At 40.3% G+C, this 25070-nt stretch overlaps 1 long non-coding RNA gene across 1 annotated transcript; it reads left to right on the forward strand.

Annotated features, from left to right (window-relative positions):
- Window positions 1-1842: 1842 nt before the first annotated feature.
- LOC115589906 (uncharacterized) lies at window positions 1843-18740 on the forward strand. The gene is made up of 4 exons (XR_003985639.1): window positions 1843-1859; window positions 1953-2026; window positions 18217-18267; window positions 18519-18740. It is a non-coding gene; the product is annotated as an uncharacterized LOC115589906 (long non-coding RNA).
- The last annotated feature ends 6330 nt before the right edge of the window (window positions 18741-25070 follow it).

A 25070-nucleotide genomic window follows, 5' to 3' on the forward strand; every position in this document is an offset into this window, starting at 1 on the left:
AGAAAAAACCCAGTATGTCTTTTCTCATCTCTCTACATCAGCTCATTCTCAAGTTCCTCAACCAGCTGATCTCTGACTGAAACCTGGTATTCTTTGACTGTTTAACAGATGGAGATATGATCCTGCTGAGCCCTGCCCGTCCTGTGACTGAAGGACATTCTGTTAGTCTGTGCTGCAAATTAAGAAGTCAAACATTTGACTCCATTGTGTTTTTTTATCACAATGAGAAAGTCATTCAAAATGACAGCAGATGGGAGTTAAATATCTCTGCAGTGTCAAAGTCAGATGAAGGATTCTACAAGTGTCAACACTCAGGACGAGAGTCAGCACAGAGCTGGATGTCAGTTCAGGGTGAGTAGGATTAAAACAATTGCTGCTTTTTCTTGTAAACTGTTTCTGTTTTTGACGGAGAAATCAATTCAGATGAATATTGTTTTCCTTTTATTCCAGCGGTGTCCAGGCCTGACAGCTCTTCACTTCCTGTACTGTTGATTGTTGGGCTGGTTTGTGGAATCGTTCTTGTTATTCCTCTGCTCGTTTTGTTTTGCTACAGAGCGTCCAAGGGTGAGACCTTCTTCTTCTGTTATTACATGTTCTTTAATTATTCTAATACACACACATACTCTGACCTCATGAGAGAGAACAGCAGTATAACAACCATCTAACAAGTGTCTCTTTCACAGATTCAGTGCTGCACAAAAAATTGTTAAAAAATCGCGATCTCGATTCACACATACACGTGATCTCATTTCTACACACGGCGATTCTGAAGCATTTTATATCTCGAGCCGAATCACAAACAAATGCTCCTATTTTCCTCCCGGATTTTTTGAAGCGCCCCCAAACGCAGCACGGCCGCTGCCTCCGCCCTCAACCTGTGGTAAAGCGTCTTTACAACACGTGATTCAGTGGAGGAAGCACACTTGCAGTTAAGTGTTTGGAAGGAGTGAGTGAGAAGCCGTTTTTAGACGGGGCAACAAGCCGCCAATCTCCCCGTCCTATTGATGGCTAGGTCCACGGTTTTAGACAGAGCTAGGAACTGTCGCTACTTTCAAATTAAAAACCCCCCGCTAAGAACCCAGTTCTAAACTCCAATGGGGTGCAATGTAAAGCTCTTATTTTGAAGACAAATTCGTTGTCAACTGTTCGCAGCCCAACTTCGGGCTTCACGTCACGTCACATGTTTACGCCTACCTCAGAGGCAGCTTTTGGAAAAGGAAGAATATTATGCCTCCGTTTTAGAAAGCCGATCACAGCAGCTAACACATATCACCTAGCCAAAGATACGGCCCCAATAAACACTGTACAACATGAGGTATTAGAGGATGCCCTCTCATCTTGGAGACTATTTTTTTTTTTACTTTTGTAAAAATCATTTCTCATCCAATGATAGAACTAAGTTCATCAGTGCAATAAACATTTTGTGAAAAAAATCGTGCCAGAGAATCGTGATCTCAATTCTAAGCAAAAAAAACGTGATTCACATTTTTTCCAGAATCGTGCAGCCCTAGTAAGCAGTTAAACTAGTCTTTATTTGTTACATAATTGTATTTTAAGTTATCTAATAAAATCTTAGTTTGTTTAATAAGTATTGTAAACTAACCTTGGCTTGATTTTTATTTCTCTGTAGGTGATGTTTGTCTCTATGACACAATCGGAGACCGTCAAGAAGCTGAACATGGTACAGTTTATACCTTTTATTCACCATGGAGCTGTTAGAAATACTAGAATAAGACAATTTAGTTTAACTGTAAATGACTCATACGATCCTTGAGCATATTTATTCGTCTGAAATTACATATTTTAGACTGAGTTACACATCTGACAAGTGTCTCTTTCGCAGATTCAGGCTTCGTCAGGTAGGTGCAACACTCTCTCATCTCATGTTGAACGTAACATCAACACATTTTTATGATCCTGTTTAAATGTTCTGTATCTGATACGTGTTGTAGACCAGTCCAGTCTCAGAGCGCCAACGCAGATCATGGGGACTACGAGAATGATCATTACTCCACTCTTCGCCATGGTAAGCGTTTAAACTCTTATTAAAAATCTAATTTTACATGCATGTACAGTGGGGTCCAAAAGTCTAAGACCATTGACAATCTCTAGTATTGTCACGTGAACCTGGAAATAATCAGGAAGTGTGAGTCTATATAAACTGTGAAACACATTTATTTCATTTTTTTTAATATATTTTTGTTTCTCAAGAGAAAATCATTCATGTAATGTACAAACATACTGATAGTCGGTCTAACAGTTTTCAATTTTCTTTTGAGCAGTGTTTCCAGCCCCCCATCCTTAAAGGGATAAACCCACAAGCACACAAGCATAAAATTACAAATATAAATATAAATGAGTACAAATGAATGAAGAAGAAAAAAAAAGAGGAAGAAAAGAAAGAGAAAGTAAATAATATATAATAACAAAAAATAAAAGGAAAAAATAACAATAAAAGTAATAGTAATAGTAGCAATAATAAAAGTAATGATATGGAGCAGCAATATGAAAGTAAGCATCAGCAGAGTGATGCGTACAAACAAATTTGAAAGATTTTTTTTTTTTTAAAAAGGGGGGGGGGCAGCAGTAGCTCAGTCAGTAGAGACTTGGCTTGGCGACTGGAGGGTGGCTGGTTCAAGTCCAGCTACAGACCACAATATGGAAGTGGACTGGTGATACAATAGCATACAGCATTTGGCGTGCAGGTTCATGCTCTCGCCATGCCCAAGAGTATAGGGCACCAAAATTCCGTAAAGAGATGGCCACGATTATATTTCTCCAAAGTCAGTTTTTCTAAAGGTAAAAATGAAGACAGCTGATCAAGGAAAATCTTAAAAGATGGAGGGGAATCATTCTTCCAAAATATAAGTATACATTTCTTTGCGAAATAAGTTATCAAAATTAGTATCCTGCATTTTTTATGATCTAACTGTAAATTATTTGTTTCGTTCAGTAAATATAAACTGCTGCTTGAATCAAATTGTGTGTCCATAACTGATTGAGTCAAATAATGGATTGAGCTCCAATAGCTTTTTAAATGGACGCAGTCCCAAAACATATGCAAGAATGTCCCCTCCACCTTTTTGCATCTCTGACATACTGCTGAAATGTCTTTTGATATTTTATGCATTTTTATTGGAGTTAGGTAGGTTTTGTGAATGAATTTGAAATTAGCTTCCTTGATTTTATTACTTGTAAATGGAAAATGAATTTTATTACACATATTTAACCAGACATTGTCTTCAAAGGTTCTCCCCAAGTCCTTCTCCCATATCTTCTTTAGCAATTGGAAAGAAGATTGACCTTCTCCTGTCTGAATATGATAAAATTCTCTAATCTTTCCTTTTATTGTGTCTGAGGATATTAAGGTGTCTTCAAGTTCAGATATCCCAAGCCGTAATTTTGTTTCCTTAATGAGAGCAGTTGTAACGCTTCGAATTTGTAGATATTTAAAAAAGTGTTTATTAGAGATGTTATATTCTGATCTTAAATCAATAAATGATTTGAACTGCATGTTCATATTTAATAAATCTTTAAACTGTATTATGCCGGAGCCTGTCCATTGACAAGTATTGACCAAAGAGATTTGAGTGTTAAGGTCTGGATTTTGAAAGACTGGGGAGTGTATAGAGGTACAAGAGACTATTCCAATTTTTTTTTTACAGTCTTTCCACGTTTGAAGGGTGTTAGTTACCGTGAAACATTTGTCCATATTTTTTATCTTTTCAAAGTGGTTTATAAAGTGGAGGGAGATTAGAGGCAGTGGTTCGAATGGTTTTGATTCCATCTGCACCCACAAAGACTCTTGTCTATCCATTGACCATGAAATCATGTTCCTTATTTGGGCCGCCCAGAAATAGTATTGGAGATTGGGTAAACTCAGTCCTCCCATAGCTTCGGGCTTCATGAGAGTCATTAAACTGATCCGAGGCTTTTTATTTTTCCAAATGAATCTTTAGAGACAACTATTAATTGATTTGAAAAACTCTGCTGGTGAAGAACATGGAAGCATCTCGAAAAGAAAAATGAATCTCAGAGGAACATTCATTTTGATTACAGTTATTCTACCTAAGAGTGACAATGGCAGAGAGGATCACTTAAGCAGCTCTGATTTAACCTTAAGTGAGAGGGGGTTGTAATTTCCGTTAAAAAAATCATCCAAATCTGGAGTGATGAATATACCTAAATGTTTGAAGCCTTTTGGAGTAAAGTTAAAACCACAGGAAGAAAGCATTTTCTCAGTTGGTGTCATGTGCAAGAAAACAGCATTAGACTTGTTAAAATTGATCCTGTATCCTGAATATCTTTCAAATTCTTTAATTTTATTTAGAAGACTAGTGCAGTGCCCGTAAGAAAAGTGTATTCCTATAAAAAAGTGGGAGGTTAAGGAGCTTTTTCATGGATGGCCAAATGAGGCTGCGTCAGGGATATTTAGGTTTGTTGTGAAATCTGATATTCCAGGGTATAATTGGCTGTTTTTGACTATTTTTGATTTTGCCTTTATATTTCATCTTAAAAGCTATTTACTTGGTGTCATTATTTTCAGCACAACCTCACATATGTGACTGTACAGTAATTCTTTTTATTTTGACATACTGTATTAACACAATGGACCTAAAATCACAAAAAAAAACATGAAATCCGAGTAGAAAAAGTTCGATTTTTTTTAACCACAAATTTGTTTAACAATCCATTTTTTTAATTTTTTTTTTTACTTATAATGCAAAATAAATTGATCTAAATGTGTGCATACATTAAAAAATTTACAAAGTTATATGTAACTATTTACATTTAAATGCAGGCAATGCTCAGGTCTGCCTGTGCTCCTTCCAGCTGAATGAAGAGCTGCACTGCCTGATCCACATTCAGCTTCTCCTCATTAAACAAAAAAACGACTCCACTACTCACTAAACACACTACACCAAACACTACATAACACACTAACTACACACTCCAAACACGCTAAATGTCACAAATCTCTCAACTCTCACACACACCGACCGTCGTTGCATGTCAATCATCCGCCTAGGTCCCTCCCACAACTTCCTGTTCCTCAACAACCAAACTTGCTGCTTGGACACTTTCGTGACAAAAGCCCGTTTTTACCGTTTCTTCCTGCACCAGAAACAAAGCAAATGTGACGGCGATGTTCGCAAAAAAAGCGTGGCGGACATTATTTACCCTAGGTCCGGTTTTGGACGTGCCGATGCTTCCTGTCCGTCGCCTCGGGAGGTGGGCCGTGTAGCTAGCTAGCTACATCCACAGATTCCGATTCCACTTTGTTGTCTGCGCGTCTCCGGATCTCCACAGACCCGAACAGACTCGGTCCGGACTCGTTTAATCTCATTAATCCACAACAGTCAGTTTAGATGCACAGAACAGAACAGAACGGGACTGAACCGCCAGCAAAATCCCGGTCCAGCTCGCGCCGCTGCAGGTATAAATCTGCTTGTTTCTTAAGGGGGGGGGGGGGGTCGCGGTGGGCTCTGCAGTGATTGGCTCTGGTGCGCGCGTGGCCACGGTGTGCAGTGATTGGCTCTGGTGCGCACGTGACTGTAGTGGCTCCGGTGGACAATGCTGTGGAATTTGTAAAGCATTTATGAAATAATTTATTAACGGTATCATTGCAGTCCAAACAAATGCAAAATATCACACCATTGAACCACGCAGCAGCCATGTTGAAACTCTCATGTCAGTCTGATCCTGATCCGCAGAGATATTTGAGGAACACACATATACACACACACACACAGAGACAGACAGACAGAGGTTCCGTGTATTTATAGATAGATGAGGAATAGAATTCTCAAGATCAGTGATATATAAGAGAATGTCATCCGCATATAGGGACATTTTATGTTCATTATTATCAAACTTGAAACCTTGGATGTAAGTGTTGTTTCTAACAAGTGCAGCCAGTGGTTCAATCGCCAAGGTGAAAAGTAAAGGTGACAAAGGGCAGCCCTGCCTGGTTCCTCTGGTTAAGGAGAAGAAGTCAGAGCAAAAGCCATTCGTTATGACTGCAGCTTTAGGGCTATTATAAATAGTTTTAATCCAATCAGTACAGTTAACACCCATTTTAAATTTGTCTAGAACAGAAAAAAGACAACTCCACTCAACCCTGTCAAAAGCCTTCTCTGTGTCTAAGGATAGCAGAAGAGAAGGCTTCCGCTGGTTGTTAAATGCAGTTTATTACATTCAGGGTTCTCCTTATATTGTCCGCTGCATATCTCCCCTTTATGAACCTGACTGGTCTGGGTTGATAAATGTAGGTAGGATTGACTCCAGCTTTCTTGCTAAGAGTTTGGTGATAATCTTATAGTCATGGTCCAAGAGACTTATAGGCCTGAATGATGAGCACTGCTGGGGGTCTTTACCACCTTTAAGTAGAATACTAATGTGAGCCAGGTTCATTGTCTGAGGGAGTATTTTTTTCTTACAGAAGTTATTCACCATTGCCATAAAGATAGGACGGATCTCAGGCCAAAACTCTTTATAAAAGTCTACTGAGAAACCGTCTAGTCCTGGGCTTTTATTTAACAGCATTGAGTTAATTGTAACCAGTATTTCTACCTCTGTAAATGGTAAATTTAAGGAATGTTGGTCAGGGGCAAAAACTTCAACTTGATTTTACTGAGGTAATCTCCAATTTTTCCTGTGAGTGTCCTCTTTGTGATTTGTAAAGATTATTATAGAAGTTAAAAAAGGTTTGAATGATCTATTTAGGGTGATAGGATGTTTTATTATCCATAAAGTATACTGATTTTATAGTCTTTTCAGCTTGCTCCTTCTTTATTCTAATAATTTACCTGGTTTGTTACCAAATTCATAATCTTTTTGTTTGATAAGATTAATTTTTTGTATGATCTCATCTGATATCATAGTATTTAGTTTTGCTTTGGCAGCGGCTAGTTGTTTCCAGTTGTCCTCTGTAGGAGCTTTTTTATGAAGGTTTTCACTTTGTGTTACTTCTCTCTCTAGTTCTTTTCTTTTACTACATTTTTCACGATTTTTAATGAGATGTATGAGATAAGAAGTCCTCTTAATGTCGCTTTTGCTGCCTCCCAAATAATATTGGGCTCTAAAGAGGGGTCATTGTTTTCTTTAATAAAATGTAATATCCAGACACGTATGGTTGATTGAAATTTGTTATCTTTAAGAAGAGAAGAATTAAATCTCCATCGCTTAGAGATAAACTCTTTCTGATCGCATTGGATCATTAGGTGGATTCTGGAATGGTCTGAGAGGATAATTGGATTTATTCTACACTCTACAGATATTGTATACATATAATTGGAGGGAACAAAAAAGTAATCTAATCGAGAATAAGAGTTGTGAACATTAGAAAAAAAAAGTAATCTCTAACACCAGGATTTCATTCCCGCCAAACATCAGTTAGACCACAATCCGCACTCAGTTCAAAGAGGACCTAAGCAGATTTAGGTTTGGAGGCATTAACTTGATTAGATTTATCTCTTGAACACAAAGTTATGTTGAGGTCTCCCCCTAGACACCCTGCCCTGTACAATTCTCGTTAAACAGTAGTACCATATCCGAAATAAAGGACGGCTCATCTGAGTTAGGAGCATTAATGTTTAAGAAAGTCATTGGGGTACCATTAAGGGTGCCTGAAATCATAACAAACCTGCCATTTGGATCCGTAATTAATTTACCCAAAATAAAATGTACATCTCGATTCAATAAAATACATGTTCCTCTACTGTGAGATTTGTACAATGAAAAATAAACTTGACCAACCCAATCTGTTTTAAGTTTAATATGTTCATTATCATATAGGCAGGTTTCCTGTAAGAAGACGACATCTGCTTTATCGTCCGTCAGGACCGATACTATTTTCATCCTCTTAGAGAGGTTACCTAAACCTTTAACATTGCAAGAGATGATATTCAAGTCATTCATATTAGCTGCTATTCGACCTGGGTATCGCTGTTAGTACATACTGCTAAGAACAAATAACTATGTTGCAGTTTTTATTACTATTATTTGTTGCCCAAATAAATAAACAAAAATTACAGTGCAAAAAACGAAGACATATATAGGAAAATCCCTAACCCACCCCAGTTGTGAGGAACACAACAAAAAAATTCTGTTAGGCCAAAGGAAGTAAAGATCACGTAGAGACCAACCAAGAGAAGTAAACTAAAAAAGAAAGGAGACAGACATATCTTCCTAAGGCTCTGGCAACTTGGAGCACCCTTCCTCAGTGCTTTTTTTTTTATTCTCCCCTTTTTTTCACCCATTTAGACGAATGTGTGGGTAGAGCAGGGAACAGAACAATTAAAAAACAATATCATACTATGTTCCCCAGAAGACTGAAACTTTTACTGTTTGAAAATAATAGGTCATGATCGATCTTGTAAATGCAAAAGAAATTAAAGCTGCAAGCAGTGTTGAATGGGCCCTTGCAGTCCACGCGCGTCGGGGCATGCTGCCGTCGATGCATGCTGCCGCCGGGGCATGCTCAAGCAACACCTTCCATTGAGGACGTTTTTCCTGTGATTTGGTGGACTTCTCCCCCTGCCGGTATTAAACAATGTATGCTGAAATCAGAAGAACTCTCTTCAGTCTACATAAAGAACAAATAATGAGAGGAGTACAGTGTTTGGTCCTATAGACTGCTAAACAACATGATAGCTTTATATACTGACTGTTAACCACAGTAAATAATTCAACCTTTAAACTCTAATAAGCATGGTCACAATCACAACAAATAGACTGAGTTGCAAAATCAGCATTACAAATGAAATATTCATCATTAAGTCCTCACTATCCAAATGTAGCTGCAGTGCAAGCAAAGTGTAGCTAACTACTACTGAGACACAGGCTACTGAACTAACTCAAACTCATACAACATATTTCCATGTAAAATAACACAAACTGCAATAGTGATCAAATTATCCATAACTACGCACACATCATTAGAGAAAAACACAAATTCCATGCAGCTTCACAGGGTCTGCTCACTGACTGGTCTGCTGCATTTCAGTATGACTGACAGTGTTGCCAGATCAGTTTGACAGTTTCCAGCCCAATCACATCTTAGAACCCGCCCAATCCACTAAAAACCAGCCCAAACCACGAAGTTGCCAGACACCCTTGTGTGTGTGTGTGGGGGGGGGAGCCGCTCCTCGCCGTCAGCGGGGGGGGGGGAGAGAGAGAGAGAGAGAGAGAGAGAGATGCTCCTCACCGTTAGCTGGGGGGTGGGATTGTCGCTTTTTTTTTATTTAACTTGCTCCTCCGGCGCACCTGATGGGCTCCCGCAGTTCAGAGTGCTGTGTCACAATATTTAAATGTGGACAAAAGCAGCCCAAATTTTATTCACCCGCCCAATGTATTTTTTTCCCACCTGGCGTCAACAAAAATAGCCCAATTGGGCGGAAAACCACCCAATCTGGCAACACTGATGACTGAGCATGTCCTGACTTGTTAACTGCTAGTTGACTTTGCACCAGTAAAGGGTGCTTTAGGACCTTTACCTGTAGAGCTTTCTTACAGTTGCTGTGGCTGCACACATACTGGAGCAGTGGCAGAGGCAAAGCAGAAGATGTCCCCATAAGAATGAGTGGAAAATGCCCCCTAAACTCCTGCCATTTTTGTAGTGGTTATTGCCAAAATATTTTTTTTTCTAGCTGCTCTCCACTCTAGTGATGATGTCACGCACTCTAGCTCACGCAATACACACCCATTATAAAATCAGACGATGGCCTAAAAATCCGTAAAACTAAAACTGTGATGATTTCAAAATGGTAAAAGATTTTAAATAGCTGAATACATGCCCAATAGTTCAAGGTCTTCTGACTCTTTAAAAGGTGGAATGATGTCTGTAGCTCAAAGCATGAGGGAAAAGGAGAGGTTGAAAGTCGATGTGTTCGGAAGAGGATTTGAAGATTTTCCCATTGACTTTCCATTCACACTAATTAGACTGCGACCAGAGCGCCACCTATTAGCCGATTTGCACCAAATTTTACAAAGACCATCATTAGGCCATGGGACACATTGAATTGAATAAATTGAACATTTATGTGATAATCAGACAGTACTTTGTAAAGATATGCAAGATTGTCTGTTTTCAAGACACTATGCAGGAATTTGTCATTTTATATTTCGGGCAGTTTATGGACTATTAAAATTCTTTTGACAACTTTTTGTCAGGAGGGTCTACAGATGCTACATGCAAAGTTTGGTGCAAATTGGTCAAATCATCTAGGAGGAGTTCGAAAAAGTAGGTTTTTCATTGTTTGCAATTTTGCTGATGGAAAGTTACTGCAAAAGTGGGCGTGGCCTACATCAAACAATTCAGCTGAATTCAGGGAACAAATAGGTATGAGGTTTAATAATGTGCAACATATTAAGTGGGAGTTATGAGCGAAAAAGGCTTTTGCATTGAAAATAGCGCCACCTGCTGGTAATTTTTGGTGAGTGAGTCACAGGGGCCATTCTATAGCACCTCTATGAATTTCATTTCCATAAGTGTTATGGTGTGGGCACAGTGCCAAATATTAAATTAAACTGGCACCACAGCGCCATCTAATGTCAAATCCGTAAACCCTTCATCAGCTCTCCTCAGGAGGGCACTGACAATAAATGTACCAAGTTTCGTGTTAATCTGATGAACCAATGTGGAGATATAAAATACTTGAATTTAAAGAGCGCCACCTTGGGGTCATCGCATAGAATTTTGCACAGGGCCTCAGGGGCTCATGGGTAAGTAGTGACCTAAGTTTCATGTCATTAGACCACACCGCTGTGGAAATATCCAACACTTCCTGTTTTGAACCAAATCTGCAGGAAGTTGTTATTTAATAACTTTGAAATAATTTGTTCTAATAAGAATCCTTTAATAACTTTTCGTCAGGAGGGTCCACAGATACTGTGTGTCAGGTTTCGTGCAAATTGGTGAAATCGCCTGGGAGGAGTTCGAAAAAGTAGGTTTTTGACATTTTGCGATGTAGCGAAAAAAACCAATATGAGGAAATGGGCGTAATTTCATGGCCTATACCCCGAGATTTAGCACAATTCACTGAATGCGTGGATATAAGGTTTTTGAATGTTATTAGCCAAAACGCACTTTCCTTAATAACAGCGCCACCTAGTGGTGGAAATTCAGGACGACAATAGATTATAAAAATTTTCGCCAGGTGTGACTTATATTCCAAGTTTGGTGAGTTTTGTATATATAATATATAATGGAGTTCTCCCCAGACCAGTCTCTCTCGTGGAACCCCCTCCCCCCCGCAAATGGAACCGTCTGCTTTGACATCATGATATGTTTCCAGAAATAACCCGGTGCAGGCGTGGGTATCAAAGTTCTAACAGACTTCTTAACAGATTTGCAACTAAACAAAAAGTCGGGGGTTCGCCTCAGGTCATATTCCAAAGAATGATGATCGATCGTCTGTTACATCAGTCATTAAATGGGGAAGAGAACTTGTCTTACCTCCGCTCGATAATGAACTTTTAATTATCAGACTCCACGGAGTCTGTTTCAACTGGTCGCCTTTTTTAACTTGTCGATAAGAGCTTTTGCTTCTGAAGGGTTGTCAAAGAGTTCAATAGTGCCATTATGGTGAATCCGAAGAATTGTGAACGAAACCTCTGAACATGTCCTCACGGAGATTCGATCACTCCAGCGAATTTCTTAGGTTTGCGGCGAACCTCTGCTGACAGATCCTGGCGAAAGGTAAGATTAGCCTCACCCTCACGTATTGGAGCTGTCTTCTTTTTTGCTGCTTGGAGTATTATATCCCTGTCTCTGAACCGCAGTAAGCGGATCAGAATTGGTCTCGGTGGTTTACCCGGTTCTGGACATGGTTGTAGTAAGCGATGTGTGCGTTCAATCTCAAGTGGTTGATCCATTGGTATATTCAGCCATTCCAGTATCTTCTGTTGGATGAACTCGGGAAGGTGTTGGTGTTGAGATTGTTCAGGAAGTCCCATCAAAACCAAATTCTTCCTCCTCCCTCTGTTTTCTAAGTCATCTGTCTTAGCTTCGAGGGTTTTAATCAGCTTTTGGGCTCGGTACAAGTCTCTGTTGGTAGTTTGCAGAGTATCCTCAAGATCTGAGACCCTTTGTTCGGCTGCGTCCAGGCGCTGATGTTGTTTATTGAGTACCTCATTTGTTTGAGATGGTGCGCCCTTCATTGGCGCTGGGTTTTCGATTGAGCCATAATGTCAGCCAAGTCAAACTCACCCTCCGCGTTGTCTTCGCCTTGTTTGTTCTTTGATTTACCTCTCCTGGGTTCTCTTTTACTTTTCCCTTCATCCGGCATGATCCTTGCTGTTTAAAGAGCAGTGTAGCAAGAATAAGCTCTAATAAATTGCTGGGTGAAAGTATAAAACTTCAATTAGGCACTGAGGAAATGTGAAGCTCTGAGCTCAAGCGGCCATCTTCCTTCCACTGTGAAACACTTGACAGAACCTGGATCAGTTGTATTCAAAGACAGGCACGAAGTGACCACACTGGGAGTAAGATGTCGTACATACCCCGCATAAAGGTTAGCCCCGATAACGTATGGATGAGGACATAGTAACATCTGATCTATGGGTTGTCAAAATAGTTGAGATCCATTTACTCCTGTCTAATATAATTACCAGTATGTACACACATAGGGACAGTGTCAAGAAAGTTGGGAGTCATACACTCCTGTCAGACACAGATACAAGGAAGGGACATTATACTTAGCCCTAAAATGATTCTGCAATATATCAAAACTTTGCTTGCTGCATTGTGTTTGCCATAAATTCATTGGAAAGTGTTAAACCATTACATTAAAGATGTGGTGAAATAGGAAGTGAAGAGGAAAGGGCGACACGGGGTGTCTGTGAAAAAGAGGAAGTGTTACACTCAAGGCTCTGTCTGTCATTCTGTCTCTGATGATCATGTAAGGTGTAACCATGATGTATTGAAGTTTAGAGATCTAATGAAAATCAGTAAAGAAACAGTGTTGAGCTGAGGTCATGAGAAAGTGTTGAAGAACTGGTCAGGTCAACGTGAGGCCAAAAGGATGTGTCAAAATCTGATCACGCGTTGGGCACGTGCACGGACCGTGACCAGAGCGTGTTGGATCATTATGAAATCGTCAGCCGTCATCAAGGGACTATTAGTCATTGAACGGAGAGATGGTGGGAAAATGTCCTAATAAGGACATAAATCCGTGCCACCGTCCAAAGCAAGAGAGAAGCGTTATGAAATCTTAATCAAGGGGTTATCAACCAGTGAATGGAGAGATGCTGAAAACATGTCCTAATAAGACACAAAACCAAGCCAGTGTCCGAAGCAAGAGTCAATATAACCTGAGGAGCACGGACTAAAGTTCGTTCTTCCAATCGCTCAAGCCTTGAAGAAACACCTGAGATGGAGAATGTGAGCAGCCTAAACATCGCAGAAAGGACTTCAAGAAATCTTCAGCAGAAACAGACCAAGGAATTAAGAGCACAACGGATTAACCATTTTTGCCAACATGCTGTGGATTACAATTTGGATATTGGAGTACTTTTGTTCACGCTGCTGGCGTGAAGTTTGGACTTTGAGGAAGTTACGAGACCTCCGGCTGGGTTGGTGATTTGCCTCAAGGACTTGGACTTTCAGCAGGAATGGAAAGGCAAGCCATTGGATAGACCTGACCCTCTCCATCTCACCTAAATTTAAGTATTTCTAACCAAGCCTCAGCTCTTTTAGATTAATTTATTTAAAGTATTGTGATTTATCAAGAAGTATTTTTGATAATGAGTGATAGTAATTGAAATAAGTATTGCGCTGTATGCTTTGCCCTTGCTAAAATCTATGCAATAAAACCTACATAATATAGTTAAAGTTAAAGTTGTGGACATTGATTTTATGTCTCTTTGATTGGAAGTAAAAGTCAGGTGTTAAGTGTGCATAATATCTTGAAGGTTCTTCAAGGTTACTCTAGCCTACCAAATTGAAACAGGCCCTTAGGGTTTACCAAAAGCCCTTAAAATCAAACCTAGCACCATACCAAGAGCCCAGATCGTTTAGAGGAGAGCTGCCATTAACGGGCGTGGCTGGTGGCTGTATCTGACTCAAGGGCTATTCATGTCAGGTGCCAGACCAGAGGAAGCAGGGGAGACGTTCGGATTCAGGCAGTTAGAAGCTAGGTGAGTCTCCTCATTACCAGCTTAAAAATCCCTATTTAAAATTCCCACTTTTTAGTAACCTTTTATAGGTTATAGGGATCTAACCCTTTATAACGGAGAGCTGGTCGAGTACCTCCTGGACAGGGGTAGAACTCGGGATCTTACAGGGTTTATACTAGCAAACATTGCAGTTGGAAGTTGCTGTTGAAACATCTACAAGACGGATCTCTGACAAACCAAGGCTGCTGTTTATGTAAACTCATAGGATGGCCTTCGATCTATCTGCAGTAGCAGACTGACTGTCTTCTAGGTGTTTTCTTTTTATTCCTCACTAAGTCAGAGGTGAGAAGCTCTGCAGTAACTTCCCACTTATTTGTTGTTAACAAATTACCATGTATGTTACGGCTGCCTCCTGAGCTTAGGAACTTATTTCGACTTTTGTCAGCGCAGCCGTTACTCAAAAGGAGCAACCAAACATCTTGATTTTAACTGCCAAAGGCCGCAGTGTTTCATCTTGCCGGACGAGTCAAACTGTGTTACCAGAGCTGAAACAATTACTCGAGTAACTCGAATAATTCGATTACAAAAAATGGTTGCAGCAAAATCTCTGCCTCGAGGCTTCGTTTTATCCCTATCACCCGCGTTATGTGGCCTGCTTAGCTCAGGGATCATTTTTCCACATGGACTGTTATTGCGGACACACACCGCTGCGTTCAGAACTGAGTTAGCGCGATGGTGGAGAGCCAAGAAACCGTCTGTAAAAGACAGAGAATGTCCAAAGTTTGGGATCATTTCACACTTAAAAAAGAAGATAACAAAGTGCATGCGTCTACTGCAAGCTAGAATTGGCGTACCACAACAGCACATCAACAATGATTCAACATCTGAACCGAAAGAGAGTAATAGCCTACATCAAATAACTCCTTTCCACACACAGACACTCATCTCATCTCTCTCACTCTCCCTCACGCACGTATGCACACATAAACAAACACACCCCCTTACTCCCGATGTTAAGAATAGTTGGAATAAATACCTGTATGTTTTTTCCAGGAATAAAAGCCAATAGCTTGGTCTATTTAACAGGCCTGTCATTTACGTTCTGCACTATTTTGAATTGTTGTTTAATAATGCAAAATGATTTTTTATTAGATTACTCGATTAATCAATGGGATAATCGGTAGAATACTCGATTCTAAAAATATTCGATAGCTGCAGCCCTGTGTGTTACCTAACATGCTCCCGATCCAGAATAAGTAGCTGTGCAACCAGCCACTTTTACTGCCTGCAGAAGGAAGATTTTTCCCTCAGAAAATGCCCGCTTTGCCGTTTTCTCAATGCCCATTTCATTTCCTATAACCACACCTGCCCTACCATCAATTACAAGCAATGGTGCCCCATGTGAGGACATCTTAAACCAGATGTATTGCAGATTAAGCACTCACAACTTGCCAAATCTTCAATTGTGGTTTGTAGATTGTTGTCGTGTACTATTGGTTAGTTTTTCTTTCAACCCTAAAAAGCTTGCATGCTATTTGGATTCTGCGGTCACTAACACATCTTTGCGATTACATCTCCAGAGGTGTCGAAACCAACTCATTAATATCCTAACAGGATAGGTTGCATGAGAGTAATTAGCATAACACCTACTAACAAGTAGGATTGTAAGTCACACGTAAAGCCTCTCACCTGTGCATTGGCAACATAACAGCCACTCACATGAGTTATTGAACCCACTGGCTGTCTCTGCTACTTCAGTAAAGTGAGTAGACTGAGACCCCAGTGTGACAGGAGCCGGAGCTCCTTATGAGACAGACGACGCAGCCCTGCAGGATGCGATCGCTGGTCTGCTTTGCCTCTTCTTAAAGGAGAGAGACCACCTTAATAGCTATGACATTAGCACCTGTGATGAGAAAATACAGGAGCTAATGAGCTATATCAACGATCCAGCCGGAAAGCTGCAACACACCCTACCCGAGGTGCTTGGTCAAATAGCACCACTCACCCAGTGTAAAGCCAAGCTGCAAGCAGCAGTGAGCCAAGAACGGCTTGCCCAGCTGCAAAACAGCTACCACGCTGTGCAGCGTGATAACTCCCGCCTGTGACGCGACGTCCAGGTCGGGAAAGATAAGACACACAGATTGTTGAACTCCAAACCACACACAAGCAGGCCACTTCAGTCAACTCAGGATTCACAACTGCTCCCAGTGGTGTTGCCCAGTTGACACTTTAAGGCCATCCAGCACCACCAAGGGCCCGCTTGGTGGACACAGGTGCCCCACCCAAAGGTAGGGTAGGGTGCCCCAGTCCAGGCACCGTTGCCCAAAGGCAGCAAGGTTATCACAGTGTCCGCAGCATCACGGGTTCTGGACCCCCATTCCTGTGCGATTTGTATGCACATTGCGGTTCAAACCTGCCTCTTGAACAGACTTCATCCCCACCATGAGGGGGGGACCACCGTTCTGATTGCTTTAGCGATATGAGGGACAATAGCACTTCAGACGACTCAGATGACACAGGTCCAACCTGGGAACATGGCCTGCGCATTCATTTGTCTCTTTGATCTTCCTCCCGCTCAACACATCAGAAACCTAAGCTGGTCTGGAAGTCGACAACCAGGAGTTTCCATGTCTTCATGGAGACACTCCCATCAGGAATCCAAGACCACTATTCAGCACTTTGTCTTGCACTGTGGGATGAGTACTCAGTGTACACCGACCCTGCCTCGGCCCCCCTTTCTGCCTTGGCCATCATGAAGAGAAGCATGAATCTCCGAAAGAATATGTTAGGCGCCTGAGGGCCGCATATTTTCAGGGATATAATGCACCAGGGCTGGAGGAGGTACCCGCTTTTAAGTCGTTCCTACACAACCTCCATGAAACTGTACACTATAGCGTCATTGTGCTCCTCAGACCAAGAAACCTCAACATGCAGGAAATCCAAAAGAATGCACAGGTAGTATGAGAGATACACGTTGGCCCAGTCAGAGAGCCTGTGGACGATGCTAGAGTTTGGTGATTGAAGCATTAGATAACTCAACACAACCCAGAGCTAGGTAAGTCAAAGACTGCAGAAACGCTCTCCTCTGACAAGGGGACACCTCCCCTCATACTTCCACACAGTCTTCTAACCCTCTTGACTGCTTTCTTTCTTGAAGTCAGCATCTGCCACACACACCTCAGCAGTGGTAGGGGTGTGTGTTAGCACCCTTATTCTTGATGTCAGTCTGCTAGTCCCCAGCGGACCAGTCACCTTGCCCAGGAGTCCAGAGGTCTCCCACCAAGGTCACTGTCTCTTTCAGAGTCTGATTCCAGCTCTGACTTTTCTGTACTGCCCGTGAGCACACAGCCTCCACCGGCTGGCAGCCAGAACTCGTTTGACCACAGCAGGTCTATCTTGTGCTCTTTTCTTGAGTTGAACACTTGTTCAGCCTACTTCTTAACTGTGGATGTGATCTACAGTTTTCTGGACCACAACAGTCACCCCAGCTTGTCTGTGCAAGCTGGCCTCGTCATTGGCAACAGCCAGTACAACATGAGGATAGCTGCATTTGACAATGCACTGTGCAGACAGTTGTGCTGTTATTTTGTTCCTCCATGATCATGTTTGTATAAACTGCTTCAACATAAGTCATCGGTGTCCCTGAGTTCTCTTCATCTCTCCTGAAAGTCCACACCACAAACCATCAGAAGATCAATAAATCAAGCTTCGCTCCCTAAAAGATAGAAAAGCAACTTCATCACTGGTACACATGCACATACACAAGAATGCAATCAGGAGAAGTGTGACAAAGGAAAGCTGTCTTGTAGTCGTCTCGAGGAGGATCAGCCGTTCCTAAAACACTTCTTAGTTGGTGAACAAGACAAAGGACTGGAGGTGGTTTAAGAAATACCAGAATTCTGCAAAGAATCAACGTTTAACTCAAACTGTTAAGCTGATTTCATCATTTTCAGAATAGAATTGTTATGTGGTCTCAGTCTTTTTGAGCCTATAAACACATTTTAAATGATCCAAAGAATCTGAGGTCTCACATGATTCATTAGTTGTTACAGTTAAAGTAATTAAACTCACCTTGTCCTGATTTTCATTTCTCTGTAGGTGATGTTTGTCTCTATGACACAATCAGAGGCCATCAAGAAGCTGAACATGGTACAGTTTATACCTTTTATTCACCATGGAGCAGTTAGAAATACTAGAATAAGACTATTAACTGTCAGTGATTCACTGATCAGTCCTTTCAGGTTAATCTAGTAATCTCACATATTCTTTCATTGATTGTAAAAACAGACAGAGCAAGCTCTTTATTGGGAGAGTGTGGGGGGAGAGAGAGTGAAATGTGATAAAACATGTTGATCGTGACGTCATCCTGAATCTTTTTGTTGACTTTCTGTTTCTTTCAGCTCAATAAAGAAATCTGTATCAACTAAACCAACAGAACGGACGACAACATGAAAAACTCCATCTGTACTTTGACAGCTTCTCTGTGATCACTGTGTGCAGCTGTGCTGAACAAATAACACACAGCATTTTGTAAAGTTAATCTAACAGCAGCTCATTTAAAATAACTATCATATGGTTTTAATCTTCTGTTGTATTTGGTATAAAGAGTTTAGATCATCACATATAATCATTGAAATGTTTGGTTGTTTACGTCCGGTATGTTCCGTCACCTTTGTTGTTGTTTGTTGTTGCAGAGAACAAATATTATGTGTGGACGCTCAGTACGAGGTGATAGTGCCACTTTAAATTCAGCTTCTTTTGTAGCTTCTGATTAAAAATAGTGAAACATTTATAACATTTAATGTATTTTATGTAAAAAACATCCTGTTAACATACAAGCTTCTTCTGTGCTTTTTAAAAATGCTTAATATTCTCTATATTTCATGTTTTTGTATATATAAATGTTTTTTTAAAAGGTGTTTGACCATTTTCTGCATCAATAAACTTGTTCCATCAATAAGCTGTCAGCAGTGTTCCTCATAGATTTAGAGGGAACAAAAGGAATATAACTGGAGTTGCTTTAATTTGAAAAGTCTCTTCCTCTTCATCATGTGAATTAGAGTCAAGCCCGTTCAGACAAATGTTGTCCTGCATGTCGGTTATCTTCATGTCTCAACATGACGCTTCATACTGTGGAACTGTTTTATATCTATATCTTTTACTAAACTGGCACTAGAGGTAGTTTCAAAATAAAAGTCAGGAGACCAAATTGAACCATTTTAGGGGGTTTGAACATTGTTTGGAACATTTAAGATTATATTAGAACAAAACTCAACAAAGTATATGAAAAAGGTCATTTTAGACATTTTAATGTAGAAATGTTTTATATTATTATATAAACTCAGCACCAAGTAAAAGTTCTGACCTCATTAAATCCAGTTTAGAGAGTATGAAGCTCACATACAGGATGTACAGGCCTACACAGTATAATCATACAACAACAACACACACATGAACACAATGATGTTAGTGAGTTTATGATATGATTAGATTTAATGGTCTTATGTTTCCTGGATGTGATATAATGACTTATTCTTAATGTCATTTCTTATTTTTAGTAGGAAGCCTGACAGCTGTTTGAGACTTTACTTCTAGGAAACTAAATCCACTGAATAGAATAACTTTAAAGTGCAGAGCGCCCTCTGCTGACTTTTTATGTTAAAAACCTCTGAAGGACTTGATAAAGGACTTAGTTTGTTCATAATGTCCTTTAAAGTCCAGAGTAGAGAGGCTAAAGCCAGTGAGCAGCACCAAGGTGAGAAGAAGGACGACATGGTTGATAAAATAATAAAATGTTATTATTTAAATAAACACAATAGATGAAATATACACTATAAATGTTGTGTAAACATGGTATACATCGTAGTCATGCTTCTCAGCAGTATTTCAAAAAAGTGACAGGTGAGCAGATTTCAGATCAGTCAAGTTTGAGTTTGATGAGACGTCCTGTCAGAATAATGAACAACATGAAGGTGAAGGACAATGTTTCCTCCGTCAGCTCCATCATTGTTGTGTCCTCTGACTCTGGACACTGTGTACGTAAAGGCAGGATGTGTTTTAACCATCAGCAACTTTTACAGTTCGTAGCTGGTTTGTTTGAAATGTGTGTTCACAGCATCACAGTTGTTGCTATGGTTACCTGCTGGCCCTGATATAGCTTAATACCTTACAAGTCTTTTCTGTGTCCATGGTGTCACACAAAGTGCTGTATTGTAGACAACCGGACTTTTTCAGCTCCTTGAAAATGCTTCGCCTCACATCCAAGAGGGTTCTTCAGTTCTGACTAACTTGAGGGGAGTTGCAGGGTTGACCAGGACCTGGATGACTAAGAACCTTCATCAGCATCTATCGTATAACATAGTCTCATCTACAGAGTCGAGTCCGAAGTCTTACCAGAGACGTTGAGCCGACATTCACCATAGTTCCCATCATAGTTTGTCCTCACATCACACAGGTACTGTCCTGAGTCCTCAGTCCTGAGTCTGGACACATAAAGTCTGAGTCGTCCGTCTCTGAGGACGTCTTTGTCCCACTGGACTCGTCCTACAAACTGTCGATCCCGAGACTCTGGGACCTCAACACCTCCACGTAGACGAAACACAACTGAGCCTTTGTGATCAGTTTTCATCTGACAGAAGATATAAAGTGAGTCGGGGGAAGTGTCAGCTGTGGTTATGAACGTCCATTCCAGTGTGATGTTGTGGTTCTCCTCTGCCTGATAGGAGGTCTGTGTCACATTCACTACAAATGTTCCTGTTGAGGAGACAGAGAGGGAAAGTGAGGAGCAGACACACTGACAGCTTTAACATGGCAGCCTTTAAACTCCATCTCCATGTTTGTGTGGACAGTTTAGTGACGTCTCAGAGCTGCAGAGGCTCATCAACATCAGCTGTTTGCTCACATGTGGGCCACTTTAACTGCTTCATTGAATCACAGTGTCAGAAAGTGAAGCTGTAAACTGACCACAGACACAGTTGAGGCTGATGAGCAGCAGGATCCTGCAGATCATCTTCTCCCTGTGAGAGGAGACAGAGGTGAAGAGTCATGTGATCACAGTTCAGTCCTCACATGTACCACAACCAACATCTACAGTCTGTCTTTAGTCTTCTAAACACTCCTCTGTCTTCATCATCCTCATCATCACACACAAGGACTTCCTGACTGGACACAGTCTGGATGCTAACACTAAGCTGCTGTGTTATTCTTCTGACACAAGATGGCGCCAGTGGTCAAACTGTGAAGATGAAGAGTTCAGTCCAACAGTTTTGACAGTGACTCAGTAAAAACACATGAGAAGCTGTTTATTTCAATAGATTAAAATGAAAGAACAGAACATTTTAAGCCATCATAACCATTTTTGTATTGTGTTCGCTAGTATGTATAGAATCAAATCAATTCAAATCAATTTTATTTATATAGCCCAAAATCACAATCACATTGTCTCAATGGGCTTTACAATCTTGTACAGTGAATAACATCCCCTGTCCCTAGACCCTCAACTCGAGTGAGGAAAAACTTCACATGTGGTGTAGAAGTAGAAGTGGTGTGTTTGTGTGTGTGTGTTCACTGGCTGTAATTCCTTGGTTGTGCAGAATGAGGACAGGTACGAGTTGATGAGCAGTCATCACAGAGCAGGTGAGAAGCACCTTTGACCTTCAGAAGTATCACGCCATGAGGTCATTTGTTTGTTTTCACTCAAGTTACCAGTTAATATAAGTGAGTGTGGATCCCTATCTACGTTGACTGGACCTGATGGTGTACAAATAAAAACACCCAAGTATGACTGGATATTTGTGATCGTGGATTATTTAATCGATACATAAAGGCGACGTGTTAACTAGCTCCACGTGGCTTGTAGGTTTTTTGTTTGGTTCAGTTATTATAGAAGCTGTTTCTAGCATAAAGTCCATCACACAGATGACTGATCACAGTGACACCTGGTTCAAAAGTGATAGAAAAAGAGTTTTTGTTGTCAGGCTGCAACATGATGATACCCTCTTATTGACACATCAGATGATGAAAGTTGTTTGGAATAAAATAAATCTCTTTGATGGTACAAGAACCATCAGTGTTATATGAAAAACTCAAACAGGAAACGTTTTACAATCTGATTACCAAAGATCTTAAAATTATAATATCAATATAATACTATCCTTAACAAACACGTTAGCAACCAATTACTAAAGCTCAAACAGACACAGAAGATGATATACCAGAGAAATTACTAGCAAGTCAGATTAGAGGTGAGCAAGCTAATCAAACCATTCATAGGACTGAATCTAAATCAGGGACATTGGTTACCAAACCAAAGCAGATAAATGCCTGCTTCACTGACTTCTATACAGAACTTTATTCCAGCAAATTAAGCCCATTGAAATAGATTTCTGTCATTTTTCACTAACCTAAATATTCCACAACTAGATGGCGTATCTAGAGATGACACTGAAACCCCAATCTCCAAAAATGACCTTTTGGAAGCTATTCGAACGTTCCCTCTGGGAAAGCAGCAGGCCCAGATGGCTTTGGCTGTAAATTTTTCAAGGTGTTTCATGAACGAATAGTCCTTCTCATGTAAAGAATGTTTAATGATTCAGTGAAAAATAAGAGGCTCCCCAGCTCGCTCTATGAAGCTAGTAGGGTGACAGGGTGACCCCCTTTCCCCCCTGCTGTTTGATATTGCGTTGGAACCTCTTGCAATAGGAATCCGGGATCACCAAGGTATCCACAGTATAAAAATTAACCTACTGTCAGGATATACAATAAATTGGAATAAGAGTGAATTTATGCCCCTGACGAACAATTTGAGCCCTGCTCTCTTGAAATCCCTGCTATTTAAATTAGTTACCACCCACTTTTCCTATCATGGACTGAAGATCTCTTGAAACCCGATTTTTTATTTCAGTTGAATTTCCTGGACATGGTAGACAAATTAAAGGGTAACATCAGGAATTGGATTGTGCTTCCTCTTCAATGATCAGCCACATAAATGCTATAAAAATGGTTCCAAGGTTCTTGAACCTTTTTCAAAATCTTCCAGTCTATTTACCATTGGCTTTTTTTTTAAACACCTGGATTCAGTTATCCTTCTCATTTGTCCTGGCAGCTGAACTACCTCGCATTTCTAAAGCCCACCTGTAGAAGGATGTGAACAGGGGTAGCCTCGGCCTTCCAGTATTTAAACATTATTACTGGGCTGCGAATGCGAGGGCTCTCATTTTCTAGCATTGGGGCCTTCCTGAGGATGACTGGCCCGCACAGCTATCCTACAAATGAGTTGGTCGTAACCTCGTTCTCAAAAACTCCCTGAGGATTTAAAATCAAATAGAAAAATTCTTTGGACTGATAAATGTCTCAGTACACAGCCCTAAAGCATACAATCACTCTTTTAAGACGGCAATGATGGATAAAGTTTTTCTGGACTTGGGGGGAAGGAGGCTGTGTTTTATTGGTGGTTTTTACATAGATGATACATTTGCTTCATTTCAACAGCTCCAAACCAAATACCGCCGTCTCCAACAACACTTCTATCACTTCCTTCCAGTCAGGCACTTTGTACTGGAGCGTATTCCAGAATTCACAGTCAAACCGAACAATCAGATTTTTTACGATTTACTTCTTTCTCAGCCTGACTCTAAACATTAAATCTCCCACTTTGTTGCCGCCTGTATGACACCAGTGGAGGCCGGTCATCTCAGGGAGGCCTGGGCTGTGGAGCTGGGTACTTCCGTGTCGGACGAGCTGTGGGAGGAGGGTTTATCCAGTATACAGAGTCGCTCTATTAGCTCTAGATACAGATTAATCCAGTTTAATGTCTTACACTATTAATAAAACAAACTAAACAGGATTTCTTTATCAGTTTCCTCCCTGTGTTACAGATGTGGTGCTGCAGAAGGATCACTATCACATTCATTCTGGTACTGTCCGGTGGTCGAATGTATGTCTAAACATTTTCAAATGAATATCCAGCCAGATGGTAATCTAAAAAAGCTAGATGGTAATCTGGCTGGCATTGGTGACATTGCTAAGATGGAACAGATTTGTTTTAACAAAGGAAATTTTAATTTAATTTAATTTTAAATTTTTAAAAAACTACTTCCTGAAGGTGTGGAAACCATTTTGTTATTGCTGGACGAGACTTAACTGTCAGATATACAATATGTTTTGCTGCTATGCTATATCCCTAATCTGAACTAAACTCTGATTTTGCATTGTGGTTGATACTCTGTCTGCTGTCCTTCCTTGTGTATTTTGTTTGTGTGTTTCTTGAGTGTTGTTTTTTGTTTTCTTGTCTACTGTATTAATAAGTCCTCCATGTTATGTCATATTGTGAGATCGACACTTCTCGGCTGGCAGGAAGGCGGTGAACCAAACAAGCTACTGCTAACGTAAGTAGTTAGAAAACTCTCTTTTTAGTAAACTCTGTGTACACAAACAATGTTCTCAATGCTCGTGTTCATGTGTAGAGACCCTGGTGATACTACGAGCAAAGTTTCATGTTGTGTCGAGTCTTCTTACTGTTTTAAAAATAGAGATTTTGATGCTATCGTAAAAGTGCCCGTAGCACTCCAATTGAAAATGAGTTTGACCCAAAAAATTAAAATAAGGTAAATCTTGAAAGTGTCTCTTTCGTAATTATGCTTTTACACGAAGGTATGACTCATATTCATTCACAAATAAAGCCTCAGTTGCATTTTGGCGCGAGTTTCACTTTAATCCAAATTCAAGATTTTACTGTAGTAAGTAATATTAGTATGTTTTCTGTAACAGGAGTGTTGCAAAAAAATGTTTTTTTTTTTTAAACAACTCAAAATAAAACGAAAAGAGCAGTTAACCTAAGTTCACATAAAAGGTGATGTGAATATAAATAGCTGGCTAGTATCAAGATTTTACCTTTACCAGACATCCAGACAACCATCGAAGTCTGTCAGAAGTCCGAGGACAGTGAAAGTGCT

This window comes from Sparus aurata, chromosome 10 (genome assembly GCF_900880675.1).
Source record: "Sparus aurata chromosome 10, fSpaAur1.1, whole genome shotgun sequence".
Classification (NCBI taxonomy): Eukaryota; Metazoa; Chordata; class Actinopteri; order Spariformes; family Sparidae; genus Sparus; species Sparus aurata.